Raw genomic sequence first — 13748 nt, 5'->3', positions numbered from 1 at the left:
GATTGTTGGAGTTGTTTTGTGCCTTACATATGAATATTTTTGTCCAAATATATTTTCGTATAAAAGAAGTGACTAAATCCTAATAGCCTTTCAAATACTGACTAAACTTTAATAGGTAAGAATTAAAAATAATTATTTCTTAACTAGATGGCCTGTGCCCGTGCTGTGCACGGGCATAAGCTGATATTATTGTACCTCAGCATTGTTGTACCAAAAAGGTTCATACTTATTTCAATTGTTTAGCATAATTACCGTTTACATATAAAGGAAACTTATGATCATGTTGATTAGATATTTACATAATAGTTCCAAATAATGTACATTCATTTCAGTAACTATGTAATACACGATATGAAATATGCAAGGGCAACTGTACAAAAGAAACTGCACTTCTGGCAAAAGTCAATCACTCAATTGACCTTCATTACTATAAGTCTTCTTTTTGCAATAATATTTGATGAAAGTATCGAAACCAGCCGCATGTCCAATTCCAAGATTTTAGATTCCCTGGGAGAAAAGAAGAGGAAAAAGATGTTAAACCTAGGTAGAGTTGCTAAAAGTTGAATATACAATTTTGAGTGAACTCTCCAGATGCAAATTGTACGTAAATGCACCCCAAAAAGAGCAAAACCTATAAGCAAGTGTAAAATTCACGAATGAAAACGCATAGAGTGCAAATTGCATGAAAATATACAAAATGTAGAAGAATATGATGCAGAAATTGAAAAGTAAGTGCATACTACACAAATATGGAGAAGAGACTGACAATAGTATAGAAAACAAGAAAAAATAATGCAGGAACCCCCACCCCACCCTCACCCCCAGGAAAAGGAACAATTGAAACTTTGCTTGGAAGCTAACAGAGTATGGGAAGAACAGTTCTCTGGAATGAGGGTCAACGGGCATTTTGCATCAGTGGAAAGTTGTCCCGCTTCTCTTTTCGCAATTGGTATTACCTATGAAGTTGAGATCCTATCCTAGAATATCATTCATCAGTCCTAAAATTTCCTTTGTCTATTAAACAAACTTTACCTAAAGTTCTATCAGATTTTGTCACTATTAGACAAAGCCAACCTAAAGTTCTTGTTTAATATTTGGATAATAAGTTCTTGTTCTTTTATATGAAGCTAATAATGACCACAAATTCTATCAATACTTAGGTTATTTAAGTAGTTACAGCTAATGGCTTCATGTGTCACATAATATGTTTCAATCAAGTAATTATTCAATTAAGGCATAGACAATTTCAACTTTCTTCAACATTTTTTCAGGGGAATGCTCATAAATTGTGCACAAATGAAATAGATCAACTCTGGAACATCGTTTCTAATTTTTTTGGATAGGTGAATCTATTGACACATACTTCTTGTTGGAGAGTGCATAAAGTGTAAGCATCCCCTTTGGAATACCACAACGAACCCGCAGTACCCCAGTGTCTTCCTGACAACATGTATCCACACCATTTAAAAGACACACAAAAAACAATAGCAAATAACTTCTGAAATTTTCAACAACAAAATGCCAACTAACCTCAAGGAATGATCTGGTGGAAACTTCTACTGGTACAAGTTTCAGTGAAATAGGTTACACCATCCAGCCTTAGTTGAGAAGTAATTTGGTCTCAATTACTTTTCTTCTTGATCTGAATGTATTTTGACTAATGAAACGTATTAACACATGAAAAGCTGCAACATATTTGCACATTGTCAATCTAAATTGTACGACACATGTCGGAGGCTATTACTTATAGCAAGTTTATCACTTTCAACCATGTCAGCGCAATTTAGCCCAGCTTTATTCCATCATTAGAGTGAACTAAAAGTTATACGTACTATTAGAAATGGAGATTTAGTTTCACAGTGCACAGTACACAACCTATTCGAATCAACATGTTTTTTTTCGAAAATCAAAATTTGCTCCATATCAAATTGGTTCCACAGATACAAATTAGTGATTGAAAAATAATTTTAGTTTACTAAATTTTCTTATCAAGTCTTTACTGCTAAAGCAGCTATCAAAAAGGCTTTACTGCTAACATGATTATCAAAAAGTATTTATTGCTAAGGCTTGCATATGCAACATAACAGTTATAAATGCTATTAAATTAGAGAAAAAGAGGGGGCCGGACTTCCACTCCACAGGCATATGGCAACAAAAGTTCTTATGTTTTCCCCTTGAACATTTACTATATATTTTACAAAAATATCTAGCCAACCAATGAAATGTAAAAGTGTATTTGATTAGGTAGCGGAGACATAACTGAGAATAAAGTTCATTATCAGCTCAAACTGTATATATTCGTGTTTGTTTATATTTATCATCTAAATAGCTCTTTGTATTGACATTTAACTGCGAAAGTTTACACTAATTTTAATAGATATCTAATTGTAGTGACATCATTTCTAAAGTATGTATGAATACAGAACGTTAATGGATTCAAGTAATAACTAAACAAAATGCAATGTAATTTCTGAATCCAGAAGAGAATGCCATCAGTAAAATAAATCGAGATGTAGTCTCTCGAAGAGGCGTGAGTTTTGCAGAGACTTGGCTGGGAGAAAAAGAAATGGAAATCTTACCCAATTTATGTCAAGAGCTTCTTTTAGCACCTTCAAGTCACTCCTTTTTCCCTAATGGTGGGGTTTAGCTGCAAAAATAAAATAACTTCAACCCTACTTCACTATATAGCTAACAATTAATTGTTCACTTTCTATAACAGTGTGAAAATTTAACATGGCTTAAAATTGCATTCACTAAATTGTTTGAACGCATACGTAAGGCATGACTTTTATATAGCAAGCTAGAATATGTAGTAACTTTAAAGTGAACTCCACACAATGACCTCACAAGAGATGGCACATCTATCAACCAACGAACAGATTCGAGAGGATAAGCAATCTTTCCAGTAACTTTAAAGTGAACTCCACACAATGAACTCACAAGAGATGGCACATATATCAACCAACGAACAGATTCGAGAGGATAAGCAATCTTTCAAGTTTATCCCAGAATAATCAGGATTCGGGATAAGAGCTGACGAATAGGTTCTGAAGCTGAACTATGCAGTTTAGCATCAAGGTTACATAGTGCTTATTAATTGACATCGTGGCTGACTTCTTCTCAAACACATATATCTATTCTGCAATTATAGGTTGCACAAAATAATTGTGAGTTATGATTGATGTAGAAATGAACTCTTAGAAAACCAAAAAGAAAAAGATATAGAAGACAGAAATCTTTGCTTCTAGATAATTGTTAAGAAAATCTTTGCTTCCGGGTAAAATAGATATGACTCTTGATAATGAAATGTGTAGCTATTTGCAGCATGATAAACACCTTCATTACTATCTTGTTTCTTATTTAATAATAGTGAAAGCTCTCAAATAGATGCAAGTTCCATTTGTTCCAAGGAAAATCCTATGAGTCCTCTCTTGCATAGAATATAGTTCCATTTGTTCCAACTTCCTTGAAAATCCCATGAGTCCTCTCTTGCATAGAATATAGGTGCAACTCTCAGACCATCGATGATAGTTTCACGAACCCAAAAACCAACAGACTCGCAGTTAGTTTATCTTTCTGCAACTTTTTACTTGCATAGAGAAGTCTTTTGAATAGAATTTATTTTCACATTATTACTTGTACACCTATACCTGGCCAATAAAAAATTAGGTAGACAAAAAAGAATCATCAGTGATAGCTTTTTGACCATCTCAATTTTACTACCATGGCCAATTACCAAATAGCGACACATCTAACTGAAATAACAAGTAAATGCAAAGAGCTACTATTGCTTTTTAGCCTTCTACAAGTATTTCTATACTTGTATAACTTATATGAAAAATTTCCCCAATTCACAGGAATATAAAATTTTGCATAGTTGAAGTTAGTCCTAATTTACTCGATATTATAAAAGAGATCAAAAGAAATTGTGACCAAATAGTTTTGTGTTGTTTCAGGCATATCGCCGAACACCTTGAGTTCGTTAGTTTTCAGAGTTTAAAATCTCACCGTCTTGAGTAAAAATTGAAAAATAACCGAAAGAATAAAGTAAAAGAAGAGTAAAAAAATAAAAATTAGGGAAAATATTGTACTAACTATAAAATATATTAAGATTTACACATATAGAACACAACGAAAGTACGTTTACAAATAAACTGATATTATCACCAATTAAATTTTTGCTACTGTAGCACAGACCCGATCTTCCAACAAAAGGCATAATACAATAGAATTTTGCATCGACATTTCGATTTACAGTTAGTAATTACTGCCAAAAGACGAACATATATATATCAATGATGATTAGGCCAAGACGAACATATATATATCAATGATGATTAAGCCAAAATTATATGCACCAGGTACAATCTCAAACATGCATGTGCAGATTATATAGAGTTACTGACATGTATGTAAAAGATCTAGCTAGAAATTAAAACTAAATTTGAAGAAAAAACAGACAATCTTTCAAAGGACTTCCGAAATGATGGTCAGAAATCAGTACAAGAAAGGAAAACAGAGGAAAACTTAGAAGTAACAGAATGAAATAAAGGCTAGAAAATTAGAAACCGAAAATGGATGATACAAAAAGAAATATTGAGGAGTGGGAGAAAGATAAGAATATAGAGCTTGCTGGTAGATATGAATAGTGAGAAGAACAAGGGTTAGTTCCTTGGTAACTTCAAACATAAAACACACAGTACACGTGTTTTCCGATAATGAACTAAGAGGGAATACCAATTTACCCCTAAAGAGGATTACATTTACGATAAAACCTTTCGTCGTACACACGAACCTTTGCTTATTATATACTCCCTCCGGTCCAAAATAAGTGATTTTTTGGTCTTTTTCTTGTGGTCCAAAATAAGTGATTTTTTTCAGATTTCAAGAATGAATTAATTATTTTTTTCCTACATTGTCCTTGGAGTAAATAGTGTTAGAATATGTGTTAGGAGTGTTTATGTGAGATAATAAAGGTTAATATGGTCAATTTTATTATTAATTAATGCTAAAAGGTGAATTTCTTAATTTGTGTGAAAACATCCAAAAAATCAATCATTTTGAACCGGAGGGAGTAGTTAAATTTCACAAAGCTGACTAGGAGTTTTCAATTATGTACACAAAAACTTACATTTGAAGTGGTCACACAGGCTAACTACCGAAATTAGATAAAATAAAGTTTAGATATCTCTAAATGCTCTATTAGTCTTCTAAAACGCCAACCAACTCTTTCCCTACTTGCTCTATAACGTGTTGACCAGCAAAAAATTAATGACCACACAAGTGGAAGCTATTTCTTCCGCTTCAAAATAAGTGTTTTTGGCCTTTTTTTTGTGGTCCAAAATAAGTGATTTTTTCAGATTTCAAGAATGAATTAATTATTTTTTTCCTCCATTGTCCTTGGAGTAAATAGTGTTCGAATATGTATTAGGAGTATTTATGTGAGATAGTAAAGGTTAATATGGTCAATTCTATTGTTAATTAATGCGAAAAGGTGTATTTCTTAATCTTTGTAAAAATATACAAAAAATCACTTAATTTGGACCGGATTGAGTAGTACTGTACGGTCAACAAAGGAATAAAGTAAAAGTTTTAAAATCCTTAAATTTTACTCACTTAGTGAAGTTACAAAGCTACTTCTTAGTAACTAGATTTTAGTCACTACAATTACGTTATAAATTTACCGATTATAAATAACATACTTTATTGATCAATGTGATTTGTTGTTGAAATGGGTACAATTCTGTGATTTTATTGTGTAAAAATAGCACGGTCTAGTCAGTTTTCGGATTAGTCATTCAAAAATAGTCAGCGTTTATCAAGTCAATGAAAAATAGTCACTATTTTTGCTGCAACAGAGACCGGTCCAACATAATATACTGGAGTTAGGTGCACCTGTTTATGAACTTGTAGCATATTATGCTGGAACTCCAACACAGGAAAGTTCCAGCATAATATACTGGAGATTCGAGCACATGTGTATGAACTTCCAGCATATTATACTGAACTGGTATACTTTGCTGGAACTCCAGTATATTATACTGGAGTTCTAGTGTGCTTATGCTGGAACTCCATCATATTATGCTGGAGTTCCAGCATACTTATCCTGGATATAATATGCTAGAGTTCAAGTATACTTATGCTGGAACTCCAGCATAATATACTGGGATATTTTCCGGGTTTTGAATAGTGTTTTTGCTCAGATTTATTTTTACATGAAAAGTGGCTAAATTTCGATTACTTTTGAAACTTGGCTATTTTTGAACAACCACTTGTAAATATGGCTATTTTTGAATTTCTGTCTTCTGTTGTAATAGTGGTAATATTATAACTTTCATACTCTAGGAGGTCAAGGTCAAGTATTTAATTGGAAAAAAATAATTTATTAGTAAAGATCCGCAACTATACATGACCTAAGGATAATTTTAACATATGAAAATAAAACAAAAATATTTATCGTAAACCAAAAAGGCAATACCAATCCAAAATTTCCCGAAAATTAAAGCAAGTACTGTTCTTTTTTTTTTTTAATATTTTTCTTTAAAGAATTATTCGAACAGTCATCTTATCCCAAAATTATTGTTTTTAAATTTTTTCAAAAAAATAATTTTCCAAATTATAGCCAAAATCAAATTCCAGAGCCACTCAATCATAAGACGCTACTAGTAATTTTTAAAGAGTACAATACTGTTTAGAAAATTAGGGTGGTCATATATGTGAATCATTCAAATTTGGTATGAAATTGGATATCTCTATACTTTTGTTTATCCTACAAAAAAGTATTGACCAGACAAGTGAAATTTTAAAAAAAAGAGATAAAAGAGAAAAAAAATTCATATGTAAGAACTAGCACCGGATTATTGAAGTGGAAACTTCTTTAATGTACTCCCTCCGTTTTAATTTATGTGAACCTATTTGACTGGGCACGGAGTTTAAGAAAAGAAAGAAGACTTTTGAACTTGTGGTGTAAAATGAAGCACATATATTTTGTGTGGCTATAAATTATTGCATAAAGGTAAATTATTTTTAAATAGGAAAAGAGATCATTCTTTTTGACACGGACTAAAAAGAAAATAGGTTCACGTAAATTGAAACGAATGGATTATTTTTCAATGTAAAAAGTAGCACCGTTTTGAAAAACAGATTTAACGAAATCCAGTAAGATACCTAGTCATAAATCCCAACTTGCCAATATTTAAAAGCAATATACTTTTAGAACATAATTTAAGTATTTCCTTTTCCGTCCCAGCAGTTGCCACCCACGTTTATGAAGAAGCCAAAGAAGACTATGTCAACTGACAATAAAGCAAAGGAAGGTCATTGTGTGGGCTTCGGTCAATGCCTAAACCTTATTAATAGGCCAATGCTACACATCGTAGTTCTATCCAACTATCATCACTTCCATTTCTCTCTTCATTTTCTCAAAAGATACCACTGAATTAATATTTCAGATATATAGAATATTTTATCTCACCAATGTCAAGAATCCTGCACAAGATCGAGGAGAAGCTCCATATACACCACAAACATGGAGATGATCCAGCTCAAGACAAGCCAGAAGAAATCCATGAGAATGATGAAAGCAAGGCAGAAAAGAAAGGAGAACATGATAAGAAGAATTTGATGAAAAAGGTTGCTGCGAAAATAGGGAAAAAGTTATTACATGGTCATCCTAAGAAGCAGCATGAGGAAGGCTATGAAGGAGAAGAGGAGGAAGAAGGAGAAGAGGAGGAAGAAGAAGAAGAAGTAGAAGTAGAAGTAGCGGAAGAAGGTGGTTTTGAATTTGAGCTCAACTTTGATTTTTGATTAAGCTTTATGTATCACTCTGGTTGTGTACGTTGGTATTTCTCTTTATTGGTTTAAGAATACATATGTTTTGACGATATCTCTGAATAGGTGGTTTGGAATCGAGTTTTTGACAATATTATCCTTTTATCTTTAAGGGTAGGTCTATTTTGGTCCCTCAAATATAACCCTAAGCATATTTAGTCTCTTAAGCATGCTAAAGTGGAGCACCTTTAATCTCACTGACAGAATGTGTTTAAAAACTAACAGTGTTAACCAATTCTAATTCATGAAGCGAATCTTCTGCTCTGAAGCAAAATGTTTTCTCTCCTTTTATTAGATAACGCAAATTATCACTTTAATTCCTCATATTTAGATTATGTCTTCTAAAATTTTGACCTTGGAAATATCCTCGTCTGTGCCAGTTTTCAATGTGAAATGGCACTTTATAGCCGCTGTAAAAATAATAGCCGAAAAATATATATAATTTATATATTATTTTGTATATATACATTTTGTATGTTAATGTACAATAATTATACAAATTTTATATACTTTTTCGTCTATTAGATGTAAATAGTTTCTGGCGCGGGCTAAAAGTGTTAATACAATCTGGTTATTCGTTTGCCTTAATAATATGCCTAGAAGTGATCTTGGCGGCTCTATTTTTTTTCTTCAAATTTTAGCTTTTCTTTTTGGAAAAATCAACCGAAATTATTTAAAGTAAAAATTTCAATAAAATCTTAAATTTATCACCTTTATACTATTAGCAGGTGTTGGTTTATAAAATATTTTTGATAACCAAATTAAAAAGACGATGGGTGCCGAAACCAACACCGTAATTGATCTTGGATAGATTCTATCAGTGAAACTAAAGGTGCTCCACTTTAGCATACTTAAGGGACTAAATACGCTCAAGGTTATATTTGAGGGACCAAAATAGACCTAAGCTCAAAGATAAGGGACACTATTGGCCAAAAACTCGTTCGGAATTTGTAACCTGTGGTGCCATATACACCAGCGACTTCTGATTTTTTTATACATGTAACGATGTAGCTTCTCGTGTACAAGAAATATATAAACCACTTTGTATACGTTCAAAATCGGGTTTGCCCTTTTTGTACGGCCGATCGAGGCTGGAGTATGATTAGCCGAGGATCGACACCGATTTATATCAAACTATGATGCTGAGTTAGGTTGTAAAGCCCGAGACTTTGAGATCAATTAAGATCGAGACCGACCAAAACAGAGATCCACAAGATTGGGATCGACCAAGATTGGGACCAAATAAGATGGAGATCAAAGGTAGCTTGCCGGATTGAATAACGGAAAGAAGAGATATCCTTAATCCGGCGAGGATCACGGCGCAAATCCCGGCACGTATCAAGAGGACGCCGATTAATTAGCCAATCATATGATTTCTTACTGTATTTAGGATTGTACCCAGAGTAGGACTCCCCTATTATATAAAGGGGGTCTAACCATTTGTAAAAGGCATCATATTCACGTTACAAAAGCAATATACTCTCTTATTCTTAAGCACTCAATATTCTTGTTACTTTGTTCATATTTTCCGGCGCAACATTCATTTAATTCGAGGAAAGTCTAGCTCAAGAATTAAAGCTATACATTTTATTTGGTTTGCTTCGTCGTCCATTTACTTTTTCTCTCAATTTGTGCTAAGTAAATCATGTATCCTTACAATCACAATATAAATTCAATCGTTATCCGTTTTTAGGGTAAAAGGTTTGGTGCCCACCGTGGGGCTAAGAATAATAGTGATTGCCTGGTAAAATTTTTTGTAACACGCACTATTTTACGCTTTTTCTTTGAAGTGTGTATGGTTACATGATTAAAAGATGTCAAACTCTCAGTCAGCACCTCAACACATTGACAATTATCTCAGCCACCACGGCGAGAATGAGAACATTCACCAAGAAACGTTGCACCCCCTGCTGACCTAGATGGAGTTCCGGCTGTAGACCCAATCGACGTCAGTTCATATGTAGCCATCAATGTAAATGTGGCCGTCGATCCCGAAAATAGCGTTTGTGTGGACACTCGATAAACTACTCAGAATGCGCATAACAGTGAAGATGGTAGGATTAGCGTGCGGGTAATCTTCGAAATGTTGTAGACCCAACAGGCAACAATAGCTTAGCTCCAAAATCACAACCACACACAAGCAGGGTCGAACTCGAGTCATCCCAAGAAGTTATGCACAGGGCCGAATCGACTTCAAGAAAATGGAATGAGAAGGAATCGGAGACAAATCCTGCTATTATAAAAATACTCGAAGAGTTGAAGAAACGAATCAAGACAGAGGAAAAGAAGATCGAGGGAAATGATAAGAAGGTGGAAACCTATAACTCCAGGGTCGACCAAATCCCGAGGGCACCACCGATATTGAAAGGACTAGATTCTAAAAAGTTTGTACAAAAACCATTCCCCCCAAGTGCGGCTTCGAAGCCAATCCCCAAGAAGTTCCATATGCCCGACATTCCTAAGTATAACGGGATGCCTGATCCAAATGAACACGTTACCTCATACACTTGCGCCATCAAAGGAAATGATTTGGAAGATGATAAAATTGAATCCGTTTTGCTGAAGAAATTCAGGGAGACTCTATCGAAGGGTGCCATGATATGGTATCATAATTTACCACCTAATTCTATTGATTAATTTTCTATGCTTGCAGTTTCTTTTGTAAAGGCGCACGCCCGAGCTATTAAGGTTGCAACAAGAAAGTCAGACCTTTTCAAAGTAAGGAAGAAGGACAACGAGATGCTCAGGGAATTTGTATCTCGATTCCAAATGGAACGAGTGGATTTGCCACCGGTCACTGACGATTGGGTTGTTCACGCTTTCACTCAAGGCCTTAATGCTCGGAGTTCCATAGCTTCATAGCAGTTGAAGGAACATTTGATCGAATATCCAGCTATCACTTAGGTTGATGTACTCAATCGGTATCAATCGAAGATCAGGGTCAAGGATGATCAACTAGGCCTCCTTCTGGGTCCGTTTATCCTAACTGGCCCATGGATAGAATCAAGAGGGATATCGACCGAGAATCGAGGTCAAAAAGAGATAGATATCAACCGTATTGGGGATCATAGAGACACTGGATCTTAGCGAAATTCTACACGGAATGACAGGAGAAACGATCTAGGTCAATGTTCATGGGGACTTGGTAATGAGGAAGGTCACATTAAACATTCGAAATCGAAATAGAGGTACGGCCACATTTCAATTCTTTCTATTTTTAGACTAACACTTGCAGTTTATCAACGAGGAGTGATATGACGCTTTAGGTCATAAAGCACGTGTTGCACTCTTTTTACCTTGAATCGTTTTTGTCCCAATTGGGTTTTTTGGCAAGGTTTTTTAATGAGACAATAGCGGATCATGTTGACTAAAAAATTGAAGGCTGACCACGAATCGGTGTCAAATCCAGCATTTAACAGTATCTGAGGTTCCCTACAATAAACCTCAGGAATTGGGGGGCATGCCTTTAGATGTCAACTTCGTTGCGAGAAAATTACTTCATAATGATGGGGTCTTGATAGGTCCAAACGATTGAACGAACCGTGCCCAAATAGGTTGTTCGAGCCTTGGCTCAAAACATATACGTATGTGTAATCATTTTTCACAAGAATAAAGAGAAGTATTTTTCCTTTCAATTATATCATGTCTAAGAAAAAGTTTTTCTACTTTACAATTGCATACTTTCAATCTATTATCATAACGAGCTTAAGGGCCGATTGCAATCGGAATTTGAATAATCACTCCAACACTCAAAGACTACCACCCACAAAATAAACTCGAACAAATCGAACCATTAAACATTGAGGTCATAAGACCTCTTAGGCAACCCTCGAATTTTAAAGGTCACGGCCATACCCACTCGGGGACTGTTATCTTAGGCAAGCCTGGATAACTCGGGAAAGCGAACTCACTGGACTACAGCCGAACTAAAAGGCCACGGCCAATTTAACACGGTTTGGAGACATCCGAAATTCATAACAAAAATAGGCCTTCGAAAAAGATGAAATTCTTTTACAACCGGTTCTAAAGGCTACCGTCGGCAGAATCATAAAATTAAGATATTTTTGGGAAAAAACTTCGGTAACATCGAACCCCGATAACGCCTTAAACCAGAAAGGCAATAAAGGCAAGTTTTTGTTTGAACCCTTGAACACAACCTCATTATTTCATGCTAAGGCATTTCTACCTTTGTGAACACGAATGATAAAAGAAAAGAAAATATCTTAAGAGCCGAAGAGGGTAGAAAGCCTTATATCGTTTTACAAAAGCCATATCGGCCAAATACAAAATTTGCAAAGGCTTAAGGGCTACTTTCACTTCGAGTTCGAGAAATCATTCTCACTTGACTACGAAGCCCAAGGGCTACCTTATCTCAAGTTCGAGAAAATCCTCACTCGATCATAAAGCCTAAGGGCTATTGTTACTTCGAGTTCGAGCAAGTCCTCACTCGATTACAAAGCCCAAAGGCTACATTAACCCGAGCTCGAACAAATTCTCACTCGGGGACTATCTATCGAGCCCAAGGGCCATCTTACTTCGAGTTCGAGCAAGTGTTCACTCGACTACAAAGCCCAAGGGATACCTTATCTCGAGTTTGAGGAAATCCTCACTTGATAATAAAGCCTAAATGCCATTTTTACTTTGAGTTCGAGCAAGTCCTCGCTCGACTACAAAACCAAAAGGCTACTTTAATTCGAGCTCAAAAAAATTCTCACTCGGGGACTATTTATCGAGCCCAGGGGCCACTGTAGCTCGCGTTTGAGAAAATCCTCACCCTGAACCTTGAGAAACAGTCAAGGGCAGTACTTACTATTAGTCCTTACCATCTCAAACCTTGGACCTTCGAATACAACTTCATAATCTTATGCTAAGGCGTTTTGACCCTTACATAAATTAAAAGATTCAGAAGCTAAGGAAAGGAGAAAAGTTTTATATATTCATTGAAATCTATTTACAAGGGCAACAAGGCCCGATGGAAGTTCTTTACAAAAGGCCTAAGCGGCCTCGACAAAAATACAAACACTATTTAAATGCCTAAGTGGCCTGGTCATGTCCATCTCCGGGTGGCATCTCCGCCCTTGGGGTATTCCGCACTTTCGGATTTGCTCAAGCTTTCGGATTCGTCATCATAATCGGGATAAGCTAATTTCTCATACTTAGCTTTAAGCATCCTAGCATTCTCGATCACGGTTGAAAGATCGAAGCCTCGAGCGTGGATCTCTTCAAGAGTCTCCCTCCGAGACTGGAATTTGGCATGCTCGTCAACTCAATTTGCTCAAACCTGAGCAGCTTCGGCGGCCTCCTTTGCTCGGACCTGAATGATTTGGCATCGGCTCGGTAAACAACCACCACTGCATCAGAATTGGCCTTGGTCGCTTCGACCTCCAATTTGGTCGCTTCAAGCTCTGTGACCAGCTTCTCCCGATAGGAAATTGCAGAATCCAACTGAGACTGGAGCTCCTCAATTTTCTTGACTTGCACCAAGGTTTTTTCCTTTATATCTCAGAGTTGAACTTCAGTCGAGGCCAGTTGGGCCCCGACAGTTTCCTTTTATGAGGCCAAGCGATCCATGTTCTTTTTCCATTCTTCGGCCTCAGTCTTTGCAGTCTCTACCTCTTCATGGAGCTTCCCGATTATGTTAATCTTTTATTGGACCTATGAGTTCAGATCGTTAGTCAAATGCCCAATTCGTCTTCAGAAACTTCAAAGATTATGTTTACCTGCTTGACCAGATCGACATGCTCTTGTTGGGCCGCCTCAAAATCAGCTCGAAGGCTCTTAACCTCCACTTCTCTTTGCTCACTAAGATGTTTGAAGGGATCCTTCTTATCAATGAGCCCCCAAATCTCAATCTCATACCGACTAAATCCTCTCGAGATCAGAAAAAGCCTAATTATAAAGCACTGAATCCTGCAAAA

The 13748-nt window shown here is 35.8% G+C and overlaps 1 long non-coding RNA gene across 5 annotated transcripts; it reads right to left on the bottom strand.

Annotated features, from left to right (window-relative positions):
• Positions 1-205: 205 nt before the first annotated feature.
• LOC109209583 lies at positions 206-4689 on the bottom strand. 5 transcript variants are annotated; one of them, XR_002065388.1, is made up of 5 exons: positions 3337-4689; positions 2580-3139; positions 1531-1685; positions 1364-1440; positions 206-507 (listed from the first exon to the last, which is right to left on the bottom strand). It is a non-coding gene; the product is annotated as an uncharacterized LOC109209583 (long non-coding RNA). The 5 variants fall into 5 exon arrangements; XR_002065390.1 differs by having other exon boundaries at positions 2580-2647; positions 2818-4687; XR_002065389.1 differs by having other exon boundaries at positions 2580-2647; positions 2843-4686.
• Positions 4690-13748: the final 9059 nt, after the last annotated feature.

The sequence above is a fragment of the Nicotiana attenuata genome, unplaced genomic scaffold (assembly GCF_001879085.1).
Source record: "Nicotiana attenuata strain UT unplaced genomic scaffold, NIATTr2, whole genome shotgun sequence".
Lineage (NCBI taxonomy): Eukaryota > Viridiplantae > Streptophyta > Magnoliopsida > Solanales > Solanaceae > Nicotiana > Nicotiana attenuata.
Note: the sequence above shows the minus strand (reverse complement) of the source record. Positions and strands in the feature narration are given on the sequence as shown.